The sequence below is a fragment of the Podarcis bocagei genome (assembly GCF_964188305.1).
Source record: "Podarcis bocagei genome assembly, chromosome: W".
NCBI classification, from domain to species: Eukaryota; Metazoa; Chordata; class Lepidosauria; order Squamata; family Lacertidae; genus Podarcis; species Podarcis bocagei.
Genome location: NC_138131.1, coordinates 56,333,811 through 56,348,108, shown reverse-complemented (window position 1 = coordinate 56,348,108; position 14,298 = coordinate 56,333,811).

Genomic DNA, 14,298 nt, shown 5'->3' with positions numbered 1-14,298 from the left:
TGGAACGTGCTGGTCGAAAGTGTGGGTGTGAAAAGCCAGTCGTCGAAATAATCTGCCGGCATAGGTCTGTGCGGGAAGAGTGCATGGAACTCGTCTTTGAGGTAGTGCTCCTCCAAGGCATAGTCCAGCACCCACCTGTTGGCGCTTGCCGGGGTACCTTCCCTGGCGAGGAGATATTCAACTCCCTCTTCCCCCCATCTTGAGTCTAAAATCTCCGTGACCTCGTTGAGTGGCGCCGCCCTCAGTGACCCCTCCCCCGTTGGCGACTTTCTGAGTGGGTGAGGTGCGGTCCCTGGCGCCTGAAACCTGTGGGGTTCCTTGTAGGGTGTGAGGACTGACCTATGAAACACCGGGTGCATTCTGGAGCCCTCCGGGAGTGTCAACCGGAAGACCACTGGGTTGATTTGTGCCTCGACTTGGCAAGGCCCTAGCTGCTTGTGTTTGAGCTTCTTCTTAGCTAACGTTCTGGCCGGCACTGCCTGGGCCGCTAACCAGACCCAGTCCCCCACCTGGATGTCTTCCCCGACTCTCCTGTGCCTGTCTGCCTGCACTTTGTTGGCGTGTTTTGCTAGTTCCAAGGTCCTGCGGAGTTGCTTGTGGACCTCCTGTAACTCTGCTGCCAAGTGCTCTGCTCCCCGTGGCTCCCCCTCCCCCTTCGTCTCTAACCCCGGGAAGGTTCTGGGATGCCGCCCATTGTTGGCGAAGAACGATGTCACCCCTGTAGACCCGTGCTTCGTGTTGTTGTAGGCAAACTCGGCCAGCGGTAGGTAGTCCACCCAGGTCGAGGGCTGTTGATTCGCATAGCATCGCAGGTACTGCTGCATGATGGCGTTGACCCTCTCTGCTTGTCCGTTGGTCTGCGGGTGTCGTGCCGACGCTAAGTTGATCTTGATGTTCAGGATGCCCAGAAGCTTCTGCCAGAAGCTCGAGACGAATTGGCGACCACGGTCGGACAGGATGGACCATGGTAAGCTGTGAACTTTGAACACGTGTTCTACGAACAGCTTGGCAGTCTGTTCCGCTGTGGCCACCTTCGCGCAAGGAATGAAGTGCGCCATCTTGGTGAACAGGTCGACGACCACGAGTACCGCTGTTTTGCCTCGCGAGCTGGGCAGATCTGTGACAAAGTCCAGGGCCACCCTCTCCCACAGTTCGAGCGGCGTCTGTAGCGGTTCCAGCAGTCCCGCCGGCTTCCTATGCACTGGTTTGGCCCTTTCGCATGTGTCACACCTAGAGACGTAATCCGCGACCTCTCCCCTCATCTGGGGCCACCAAAAGTCTCTGGCCACTAATTCCGCCGTCTTGTCCTTGCCGAAGTGCCCAGCACTGGGCGCGTCGTGTAACTGCTGCAGGACTTTCGCGCGGAGGTCGTCTCCCGGCACGTAGAGAGCCCCTTTGCGGGTGAGCAGCCCGTCGCGTATCTGGAACTCGCCGTCCTTCACTGTGCCTCTCCGCACCTTCTCCATTTTGAATTGTGCGAAGGCATCCGTCTGCAGCGCGCGACACACTGCGTCCAGGTCCACGGTGGCTGAAGCGCATTCCCACGCTTTCGGTGCGAAAATGTGTTTGGCCGCCACCAGTGCCGCTTCCTCGAGATACTGCGGTTTCCTGGATAGTGCATCTGCCATGACGTTGTTGTCTCCCGGGATGTATTCTATCCGGAAGTCGAAATCTGCAAAGAACTCCGCCCAGCGGATGTGTCTCTGGTTCAGGAACCGCGCCGTGCGCCAGTACTCCAGGTTCTTATGGTCCGTGCGGGCCTGCACAGTGTGTCTGGCTCCGATGAGGAAGTGCCGCCACGCCTTGAAGGCTGCATGAATGGCCAGCAACTCCCTGTCCCAGATAGTGTAGTTCTGTTCCGACTTCCTGAGTTTCCTGGAGTAGAATGCGCAGGGCCTCCAGTTCCCTTGCGGATCTTGCTGCAACAGGACCGCCCCCACCACTCTGTCGGATGTGTCAGTCTCAACCCTCATTGGTTTGTTGGGATTCACGTGCAGCAGCTGTTCTTTGGACGCAAAGAGACGCTTGAGTCTCCGAAAAGACTGTTCCACCTGGTCCGTCCAGGTGAACTTCGTCTTCTTGGAGTTGAGGGTGTCCGTGATAGCCGCCGTCTCCTTCGCAAACCCCTTGATGAACTTGCGATAAAAGTTGGCGAAGCTGACGAACTTCTGGACCTCCTTCCGATTGCGCGGGCTCTTCCAGTCCAACACCGAGCGGACCTTGGTGCTGTCCATGGCGAGTCCCTTGTCAGACAGCTTGTAGCCCAGGAAATCCACCTCCGTCACGTCGAACTGGCACTTCTCCAGTTTGGCGTACAGTCTGTGCTCCCATAGTCTCTGCAGGACCTCCTTGACGTCTCCCTTGTGAGCCTCCTGCGATTCCGAGAAGATCAGGATGTCGTCCAGGAAGCATACGCACTTCTTGTAGAGGAGGCCCACTAACACGTGGTGCATGAAGGCTTGGAAACAATGGGAGCCATTTTGCGGACCAAACGGCATAACTCTATATTCATAGGTGCCTAAAGGCGTAAACATGGCCGTTTTCCACTCATCGCCTTCCCGCATGCGTATAAGGTTGTACGCCCCTCGTAGATCCAACTTGGTGAAGATTCGTCCCTTCCTCACCGTCGCGAGCAGGTCGTCGATCATGGGCATGGGGAATGCTGTGGGCTTTGTCCTGGAATTTATGTTCCTGTAATCAACTACCAATCTGCGTTGGGGCGTGTCCTTCTTCTTCACGAAAAACACGGGACTGCCCCCCACTGCTTTGGATTCTCGGATGAATCCCCGCTTCAAGTTGTGATCTATGAACTCCCTGAGTTCTTGCAGTTCGTCTTCAGACATGGAATACAGTTTTCCAGTCGGCAGCATCGCCCCCGGCAGGAGGTCAATCGTGCAGTCGTAGGGCCGGTGGGGAGGCAGCTTGTCCGCTTCTTTCTCGCAGAAGACCTCCAAAAACGCCTTGTACTTGTTGGGTACCGCCTGCACCATGCCTAGGTGTAGCTGCGGGTCATCCTCTCGCCCCTCCTGCCCCTGGCTGGTCCAAATGCAGTGTTCTGCGCAGTAGGAGGAGCAGAAGGTCAATTGCCGCTGGTACCATGCTAATGCCGGGCTGTGCCTATCCAGCCAACTCATGCCCAACACTATGGGCGTGTCCGACAGGTGGGTGACATTGAAGCTGATGACTTCGCAGTGATTTCCAATTTGCAGTACCATAGGCGGCGTTTGCTGTACCACCTGTCCACCCAGTAGCTCCCTGCCATCAACCGTGACAACGTTTAGGGGCATTGTGGCTGGCAGGAGCGCTATGCGATGTAGCTTGATGAAGTCCACTCCTACAAAGTCTGCATTACTACCAGAGTCAATGGTGATAGGGACTTCCAGGGTGTGTCCATTGGGCAGCTGGAGCGATGCGGTGAGTTGCACCACTGGTTGGGGTGGGAGGGGGTCTGTGGGGTGCAAAATCTCTGGGGACTGCTTCACTGATTCGCCTGGCTGGGCCCCAGTGCCTCTGCCTCCAACCAGGCTTCGTCGTTTCCCTGCAGCTGTTCCCCCTGCTGAACTGCTCCCCTTACTGTTGCTGAGGCTGAAGTGTGCTTCTGGATCCTCTGGGGACACTCTTTGGCCATGTGCTGTGCACTGTCGCAGATAAAACACTTCCTGTTCCCTCTAGGAGCCTTCGCCTTGACTGCTCCTGGTGGTTGGGCTCCGGTTGCTGTCTGAGCCCTGGCACCACCTTTCTCCATCGGCTCTTCTCCCCCCCCCCCCAGTGGAGGCGTGGATTGCGCGTGCCCTGTCTCCCTGGGTAGGAAGGGAGTTGTTCTGGCTGGTGTGCGTGCCATACGTCCCTCATCCCTGCTCCAAGGGCGTTCTTCCAGGCGCACTCCTATCGCCAGCGCTCTCTGGACGACTTCTGTGGTACTGTTAGGTCTCTCCCCCCTCGCCAGCTCATCTTTCACGGCCCCATTTAGCCCCTCCCAGAACAGATCCCTCACGTCAGCTGAGTCCTTCTCCCAGCCCAGCACATTAACTAGCGCAAAAAAGCGGGAGTGATATTGTCTCACCGTGGCTCTGCCTTGCTTCAGCCCGTGCATTTCCCTCCTGGCCACATCCACATCTACCGTTGATTTAAAACAAGCGTCCATAGCCTCGATAAATGCTTTTGAATCTTGGAGGGCGGGATTATTTTCGCGCCATAAATTGCGCAGCCACGATTTAGCTTCCCCATGCAGAAGAGTTATTATGAAGCCTACTTTCTCCTCCTCATCTCTAAAGTCTTTCCGAAGCAAATTGAGCGCGTAAACTATGTCTGCTCTGAAGTTAGGATACTGCTCCAGGTTCCCGTCGAAATGGGCTACGATGCTGCCCCCCGTTTCCCGAGGCCAACTCCCTCCGGCTTGGGTCCTGGCAGCCCCTCTTTGCCCCAACGTTCCCACCTGGCTTGCAGATCTCGACAGCGCGCTTCTGCTTCCTCTTCTCTCTTTCTGGAGGTTTCTGCTTCAGTTTAAAGCCTCGTGACTGCTTCTTGCAGCGCTGCCACCTTCTCCTCCGTAGTCATCTTTGCCTATCTTTGTGAGCTCGCAAAAAATTTTTTTATGGAGACAGAGCTTACTGTCAGAGCTGCCCTAGGTCCCAGCTCACAAAGGACCAACGCCACTTCGTTGTTATATACAAAAGTCTTTATTGAAGTTCAGTTTGTCTTTCACATCAGCAGCGTGCAGCTCTACGTCTGAAACTCTAGACCGCTGAAGCTCCGTCTGAATCTCCTCCCCCCATACACAAGTTTAAGACTCTAGCCTTGCTCCACCTCTTCCTTTGCTCTTTCCTCCTCTGGGCCCTCCTGCCAGCTGGGTTCTTGCCCTTCCTAGACTCATCTGACGCTGAGTCCCCTGAGTCTTCCCCCTGCCTCCGGCGGGCTTTAGGACCTGGTTCCCCATCCGGGCTTTCTGCTGTCCCGCGCGCCTGTGCATTTGAACTTGGCGCGCGCACCCAGCCGGCAACCTTCCTCCTGACCGTTACACTGCTCCTGTCACTGCTTCCCCCTTCGGGGAGGCTAGCTGGACCTGACCTCCCCTCCGTTCCCCCACTCTCCGATAGAGGCATGGTCAGCCCTGACTCATCTTCTCTCCCTGCTGGGGGAGACGCTGGTCCTGACACCTGGGACTCTTCCCCCCACTACGCTCTGGTGGGGAAGCTGGTCCTGATCTCCCGCTGCTGCTTTGGGAGTCCCCGCTGGCCCCTTGTTTCTGGTGTGTTCCCCCTGGGACCCCCCTTGCCCTGACCATCGGCGCCTCCTTCTGGGAATCTTCTGATTCGCTGGAGAAGCTCATGGAATCTCTCGGGTCACTGCCGTACTCCCCTACACTGCCCTCAGATCCTTCCTCTTCGCTCTCCATCTCCTCTCTCCCCTGTGCCTCTGCTCCTGAGCCCCTGACAGCTTATTTCAAGTCGGGTTCTTTGGTGTTAATGCACATTGACCCAGAAATCGTAAAGTGTGTGTAATGAGACCAAAATAACAAAACACCTTCATTTCGCTTCCATATGCATAGAAAGAAGACGAATAAGCTTTGATTAGACTTATTTCAATTCGCATGGCGTTTTTTGGGTGAGCACCGGAAGCACCCCCAACTAAAGAAACAAGGTGTTTTGGGTTCCACCAGCATAAAAAGAAGATGATAAAAGTCTTATTGGGTTTATTTCATATTGGTGTTTTTGGGGTTAGAATGCACATTCACCCAAAAATCGCAGAATGACAAGTTTTTTATCAGCCGAAATCAAGCATAGGTGTTTTGGTTCCATCTCAATAGAAGGAGGACAAATAAGCTTGGATTGTTCTTTCGGTGGTCATTCACCCGAACCCGAACCCGAACCCGAACCCGAACCCGAACCCTAACCCTGACCCTAACCCTAACCCTAACTCTAACCCTAACCCTAACCCTAGCAAAGCGAATTGTAATAAGCCTAAACAAAGCCAAGCAGGTTGTTTTGTGTTACAGCTACATAGAAAGAAGAATCTTGGATTTCACTTATTTCAAGTCGTTTTCTTTGGAGTTAATGCACATTGACCCAGAAATCGCAAAGTGTATGTAATGAAACCAAAATAACACAACACCTTCTTTTTGCTTCCGTATGCGTAGAAAGAAGACGAAGAAGCTTTGATTGGACTTATTACAATTCGCATGGTGTTTTTTGGGTGTGCACCAGAATCACACCCAACCAAAGCAAAAAGGTGTTTTGGGTTCCACCTACATAAAAGAAGATGCTAAAGCCCTGATTGGGCTTATTTCAAATTGGTGTTTTTTTGCTTAGAATGCACATTCACCCAAAAATCGCAGAATGACATGTTTTTTATCAGCCGAAATCAAGCGTAGGTGTTTTGGTTCCATCTCAATAGAAGGAGGACAAATAAGCTTGGATTGTTCTTTCGGTGGTCATTCACCCGAACCCGAACCCGAACCCGAACCCGAACCCTAACCCTGACCCTAACCCTAACCCTAACTCTAACCCTAACCCTAACCCTAACCCTAACCCTAACCCTAACCCTAACCCCAACCCTAACCCTAAACCTAACCCTAACCCTAGCAAAGCGAAGTGTAATAAGCCTAAACAAAGCCAAACAGGTTGTTTTGTGTTTTGGGTTCCATCCAGTCAGCAAAAAGGTGTTTTGTGTTCCATCCAGTCAGTCTGACATCAATACCAGGGAAGATTCTGGAGCAGATAATTAAGCAAACAGTCTGTGAGCGCCTAAAAAGGAAAGCTGTGATCACCAATAGTCAGCATGGATTTCTGAAAAATAAGTCATGTCAGACTAACCTGATCTCATTTTTTGACAGAATTACAAGCCTGGTAGATGAAGGGAACGCAGTGGATGTAGCCTACTTTCATTTCAGCAAGGCATTTGACAAGGTGCCTGTCAGGGGCTCAGGAGCAGAGGAACAGGGGAGGAAGGAAATGGAGAGCGAAGGGGAAGAATCTGAGGGCAGCATAGGGGGGTATGACAGTGACCTGAGAGATTCCATGAGCTTCTCCAGCGGATCGGAAGATTCCCAGAAGGAGGCGCCGATGGTCAGGGCAAGGGGGGTCCCAGGGGGGACGCACCAGAAACAAGGGGCCAGCGGGGACTCCCAAAGCAACAGCGAGAGATCAGGACCAGCTTCCCCACCAGAGCATAGTGGGGGGGAAGAGTCCCATGTGTCAGGGCCAGCGTCTCCTCCAGCAGAGAGAGAAGATGAGTCAGGGCTGACCACGCCTCTATCGGAGAGTGGGGGAACGGAGGGGAGGTCAGGTCCAGCTAGCCCCCCCCCGAAGGGGGAAAAGTGACAGGAGCTGTGTAACGGTCAGGAGGAAGGTTGCCGGCTGGGCGCTCGCGCCAAGTTCGAATGTACAGGCGTGTGGGACAGCAGAAAACCCGGATTGGGAACCAGGTCCTAAAGCCCGCCAGAGGCAGGGGGAAGATTCAGGGGACTCAGCGTCAGAAGAGTCTAGGAAGGGCAAGACCACAGCGGACGGGCGGAACCAGAGGAGGAAAGAGCAAAGGAAGAGGTGGAGCAAGGCCAGAGTCTTAAACTGGTGTCTGCGGGGAGGAGACTCAGACGGAGCTTCGGCGGTCTAGAGTTTCAGACGTAGAGCTGCACGCCGCGGCTGTGGAAGCGAAACTGAACTTCAATAAAGACTTTTGTATATAACAACGAACCGGCGTTGGTCCTTTGTGAGCTGGGACCTTGGGCAGCTCTGACAGTGCCCCATGATATTCTTGTAAAGAAGCTGGTAAAATGCAGTCTTGACTATGCTACCACTCAGTGGATTTCTAACTGGCTGACTGACCGAACCCAAAGGGTGCTCATCAATGGTTCCTCTTCATCCTGGAGAAGAGTGACTAGTGGGGTGCCACAGGGTTCTGTCTTGGGCCCGGTCTTATTCAACATCTTTATCAACGACTTGGATGATGGACTCAAGGGCATCCTGATCAAATTTGCAGATGACACCAAACTGGGAGGGGTGGCTAACACCCCAGAGGACAGGATCACACTTCAAAACGACCTTGACTGATTAGAGAACTGGGCCAAAACAAACAAGATGAATTTTAACAGGGAGAAATGTAAAGTATTGCACTTGGGGGGGGGGGGAATGAGAGGCACAAATACAAGATGGGTGACACCTGGCTTGAGAGAAGTACATGTGAAAAGGATCTAGGAGTCTTGGTTGACGACCAACTTGACATGAGCCAACAGTGTGACGCGGCAGCTAAAAAAGCCAATGCAATTCTGGGCTGCATCAATAGGAGTATAGCATCTAGATCAAGGGAAGTAATAGTGCCACTGTATTCTGCTCTGGTCAGAGCTCACATGGAGTACTGTGTCCAGTTCTGGGCACCACAGTTCAAGAAGGACACTGACAAAATGGAACGTGTCCAGAGGAGGGCAACCAAAATGGTTTAAGGTCTGGAAACGATGTCTTATGAGGAACGGCTAAGGGAGTTGGGCATGTTTAGCCTGGAGAAGAGGAGGTTAAGGGGTGATATGATAGCCATGTTCAAATATATAAAAGGATGTCACATAGAGGAGGGAGAAAGGTTGTTTTCTGCTGCTCCAGAGAAGCGGACACGGAGCAATGGATCCAAACTACAAGAAAGAAGATTCCACCTAAACATTAGGAAGAACTTCCTGACAGTAAGAGCTGTTCGACAGTGGAATTTGCTGCCAAGGAGTGTGGTGGAGTCTCCTACTTTGGAGGTCTTTAAGCAGAGGCTTGACATCCATATGTCAGGAATGCTCAGATGATGTTTCCTGCTTGACAGGGGGTTGGACTCGATGGCCCTTGTGGTCTCTTCCAACTCTATGATTCTATGATTCTACATAAAAAGAAGATGATAAAGCTGTGATTGGGTTATTTCAAATTGGTGTTTTGGGGGTTAGAATGTACATTCACCCAAAAATCGCAGAGTGACATGTTTTTATCAGCCCAAATCAAGGATAGGTGTTTTGGTTCCACCTCAATAGAAAGAGGACAAATAAGCTTGGATTGTTCTTTCAGTGGTCATTCACCCTGACCCTAACCCTAACCCTAACCCTAACCCTAACCCTAACCCTAACCCTAACCCTAACCCTAACCTTAACCCCAACCCTAACCCTAACCCGAACCCTAACCCGAACCCGAACCTGAACCCGAACCCGAACCCTAAACCCAATCCGAACCCGAACCTTAACCCTAACCCTAACCCTAACCCTAACCCTAACCCTAACCCTAACCCTAACCCGAACCCTAACCTTAACCTTAACCCTAACCCTAACCCTAACCCTAACCCTAACCCTAACCCTAACCCTAACTGTAACCGTAACCGTAACCGTAACCCTAACCCTAACCCTAACCCTAACCCTAACCCTAACCCTAACCCTAACCCTAACCCTAACCCTGACCCTGACCCTAACCCTGACCCTAACCCCAACCCCAACCCTAACCCTGACCCTAGCAAAGCGAAGTTAAATAAGGCTAAACAAAGCCAAACAGGTTGTTTTGTGTTCCAGCTACATAGAAAGAAGAATCTTGGATTTCGCTTATATGAAGTCTTGTTCTTTGGTGTTAATGCACATTGACCCAGAAATCGCAAAGTGTGTGTAATGAGAGCAAAATAACACAACACCGCCTTTTCGCTTCCATATGCGTAGAAAGAAGCCGAATAAGCTTTGATTGGTCTTATTTCAATTCCCATGGTGTTTTTTGGGAATCACCCCCGACGATAGCAAAAAGGTGTATTGAGTGCTGTCAGGGGTTCAGGGACAGAGGCACAGGGGAGGCAGGAGATGGAGAGCGATTGGGAAGAATCCCAGGACAGCAAGGAGGAGGATGACAGTGGCCCGAGGGATTCCATGAGCCTCTCCAGCGAATCAGAGGATTCCCAGAAGGGGGCGCCTGTGGTCAGGACAAGGGGGGTCCCAGGGGGGACGCATCAGGGACAAGGGGCCAGCAGGGAATCCCAAAGCGGCAGCTGGAAATCAGGACCGGCTTCCCCACCAGAGCGTGGCGAGGGGGGGGGGAGTTTCAGTGTGTCAGGGGAAGTAGCTCCGTCAGCAGGAGTGGAGGGAAGGTCAGAACAAGCCATCCTCCCGGAAGGGGAGGAGAGCAGTGAAGGGAGTAATGTAACGATCAGAAGGAAGGTTGGGAGTTGGGCACCGCGCGCCAAGTTCAAATGTACAGGCGCGCGGGAAAACAGAGAGCCCAGATGAAGAGCCAGGTCCTAAAGCCCGCAGGAGGGAGGGGGAGCAATCTGGGGATTCGGCATCAGAGGAATCCAGGAGGGGCGAAACCCCGGCGGGCAGGAAGACCCTGCGGAAAAGGGAAGAAAGAAGGAGGTGGAGCAGAGCAAGGCTCTTAAACTGGTGCAGGGGAGGGTCTGACTCAGAGGGGACTTCAATGGTCTAGCGTTACAGACGTAGAGCTGCGCGCCGCGGCTGTGAAGCTGATAATGAACTTCAATAAACATTTCTGTATATAAAGAGCAACCGACGTTGGTCCTTTGTGAGCTGGGACGTGAGGCAGCCCTGACAGTAAGTCCCCTCTCTACCTGCAATTTTTTTTTTTTTGCAAGCTCACGAAGTATGGCAAACATGACTACGGAGGAGCAGCTGGCAGCCCTGCAGAACGCAGTCTCGCAGCTTTCCACTGAGGTAGTGGTCTCCAGAAAGAAAGGAGAGGAAGCAGAAGCGCGTTGCAAGGATCTGCAAGCCAGGTGGGAACGTGCGTTCAAGGAAGGGTTCCCGGGGTCCAGGTCAGAGGGAATTGGACTCGGAAAGCGGGGGGGGGGGCAGCTTGGTAGCCCACTTCGATGGGAATCTGCAGCACTATCCCAGTTTCAGAGCAGATGTCGTTTATGCGCTGAATTTGCTTCGGAAGGACTTTAGAGATGAGGAGGAGAAAGTGGGCTTCATAATATCCCACCTGCATGGGGAAGCTAAAGCCTGGCTGCGCAATTTATGGCGCGACGTGGATCCTGCCCTAAGGGATTCAGACGCATTCATCGCGGCCATGGACGCTTGTTTCCAATCTACCGTGGATATAGACGTAGCAAGACGAGAAATGCATGGATTGCGCCAGGGCAAGGCTACAGTGCGACAATACCACTCCCGCTTCTTTGCATTGCTGAATGTGCTGGGCTGGGAAAAGGACTCCGTGGCAGTGAGAGATTTGTTCTGGGAGGGGCTCAATGCATCCGTCAAAGATGAGCTGGCAAGGGGGGACAGACCTCGGACCATCGCAGAGGTGGTACAGAGAGCGCTCACGATAGGAGTGCGCCACGAAGAACGCCCTTGGCACAGTGATGAGGGTCGCCAGGTGCGCGCACCAGCTAGAACGCCTCCTTTTCTTCCCAGGGACCTAGGGCACACACACCCCACGCCTCCGCTGGGGGAGGGGGAGGAACCAATGGAGATTGGTGGTGCCAAGGCTCAGACGGCAGCCAGAGCCCCAGCACAAGGAGCAGCCAAGATGAAGCCTCCTAGAGGGGGCAGGAAGTGTTACATCTGTGACAGTGCACAACACATGGCCAAAGAGTGTCCCCAGAGGCTCCAGAAGCACACTGCAGCCTTGGCAACAGTAAAAGAAGCAGTGCAGCGGGGGGGGGCAGCTTCAGGGAAATGACAATGCCTGGCTGGAAGCAGAAGCACTGGGGCCCAGCCAGGCAAGTCAATGAAGCAGTCCTCAGAGATCTTACAACCCACAGACCCCCTCCCACCCAAACCAGTGGTGCAGCTCACCGCATCGCTCCAGCTGCCAAGTGGACTCACCCTGGAAGTCCCTATTACCGCTGACTCTGGAAGTAACGCGGACTTCGTGGGGGCGGAGTTCATCAAGCAGCATCGCATAGCGCTCCTACCAGCCACGCTTCCCTTAAACGTCGTCACAGTCAATGGCAGGAAGCTGCTGGGCGGGCAGGTGGTACACCAAACACCACCCATGGTGATGCAGATTGGAAATCACCGCGAGGTCATCAGCTTCAACGTCACCCACCTGTCAGACACGCCTATAGTGTTAGGCATGAGTTGGCTAGATAGACACAGCCCAGCTTTAGCGTGGTACCAGCGGCAGCTGACCTTCGGCTCATCCTACTGCGCACAGCACTGCATCCAGACCGGCCAGGAAGAGGAGGGCCAGGAGGATGGGCAGCAGATGCACCTAGGCATGGTGCAGGCGGTGCCCCACAAGTACAAGGAGTTTTTGGAGGTCTTCTGCGAAAAGGAGGCTGACCAGGTGCCCCCTCACCGGCCCTACGACTGCGCGATTGACCTCCTGCCAGGGGCGACGCTGCCGACGGGGAAGCTGTATTCCATGTCCGAGGACGAGATGCAGGAACTCAGGGAGTTCATAGAGCACAATTTGAAGCGGGGATTCATCCAAGAATCAAAGGCAGTGGGGGGTAGTCCCGTGTTTTTCGTGAAGAAGAAGGACACGCCCCAAAAGAGATTGATCGTAGATTACAGGCTCATAAACTCGAAGACAAAGCCCAAAGCCTTCCCCATGCCCAAGATCGATGACCTGCTCGCGATGGTGCGGAAGGGGAGGATCTTCACCAAGTTGGATCTACGCGGCGCATACAATCTCATACGCATGCGGGAGGGCGATGAGTGGAAGACGGCCATGTTTACGCCGTTAGGCACCTATGAATACAAAGTTATGCCGTTTGGTCTCCAAAATGGCTCCCACTGCTTCCAAGCGTTTATGCACCACGTGTTGGCGGGACTCCTCTACAAGAAGTGCATGTGCTTCCTCGATGACATCCTGATCTTCTCGGAATCGCAGGAGGCTCACGAGAGGGACGTAAAGGAGGTCCTGCAGAGACTCCGGGATCACAGACTTTACGCCAAACTGTAGAAGTGCCAGTTCGACGTGACGGAGGTGGACTTTCTGGGCTACAGACTGTCCGACAAGGGACTCGCCATGGACAGCGCCAAGGTCCGCGCGGTGTTGGACTGGAAAAGCCCGCTGTCAGGGGTTCAGGGACAGAGGCACAGGGGAGGCAGGAGATGGAGAGCGATGGGGAAGAATCCCAGGACAGCGAGGAAGAAGATTGCAGTGGGTTGGAGGATTCCATGAGCCTCTCCAGCGAATCTGAGGATTCCCAGGAGGGGGCACCTGTGGTCAAGACAAGGGGAGTCCCAGGGGGGACGCAGCGAGGGCAGGGGGCCAGCAGGGGATCCCAAAGTGGCAGCTGGGAGTCAGGGCCAGCTTCCCCACCAGAGCGGAGCAAAGGGGGAGGAGATTCCAGTGTGACAGGGGAAGCAGCTCCGGCAGCAGAAAAGGAGGGGAGGTCAGAGCAAGCCATCCCCCCGGAAGGGGAGGGGAGTAGTGAAGGGAGTAGTGTAGCTGTCAAAAGGAAGGTTAGAAGTTGGGCGCGCGCGCCAAGTTCAAATGTGCAGGCGCGCGGAAGAACAGGGAGCCCGGAGGAGGAGCCAGGTCCCAAAGCCCGCAGGAGGGAGGGAGAGCAGTCTGGGGATTCAGCGTCAGGGGAATCCAGGAGGGGCGAAACCCCAGCGGGCAGGAAGACCCTGCGGAAAAGGAGAGAAAGGAAGAGGTGGAGCAGCGCAAGCTTCTTAAACTGGTGCAGGGGAGGGACTGACTCAGAGGGGACTTCAACGGTCTAAGCATAACAGACGTGGGGCTGCGCGCCTCGGCTGTGGAGCGGAAAATGAACTGCAATAAACTTCTTTGTATATAAAGTAAACCGGGCGTTGGTCCTTTGTGAACTGGGACCTGAGGCAGCCCTGACACCCGCGCAATCGGAAGGAGGTCCAGAGGTTCGGCGCCTTCGCCAACTTTTACCGCAAGTTCATCAGGGGTTTCGCGAAGGAGACGGCGGCTATCACAGACACCCTCAGTTCCAAAAAGAAAAAGTTCACCTGGACGGACCAGGCGGAACAGTCTTTTCGGAGACTCAAGAGCCTCTTCGCGTCCAAGAACAGCTGCTACACGTGAACCCCAGCAAACCAATGCGGGTTGAGACTGACTCCTCAGACAGAGCGGTGGGGGCGGTCCTGTTGCAGGAAGATCCGCAAGGGAACTGGAGGTCCTGCGCTTTCTACTCCAGGAAGCTCAGCAAGTCGGAACAGAACTACACCATCTGGGACAGGGAGTTGCTGGCCATTCATGCGGCCTTCAAGGCGTGGCGGCACTTCCTCATCGGAGCCAGACACACGGTGCAGGTGCGCACAGACCACAAGAACCTGGAGTATTGGCGCACGGCGAAGCTCCTGAGCCAGAGGCACATACGCTGGGCGGAGTTCTTTGCGGATTTCGACTTCAGGATAGA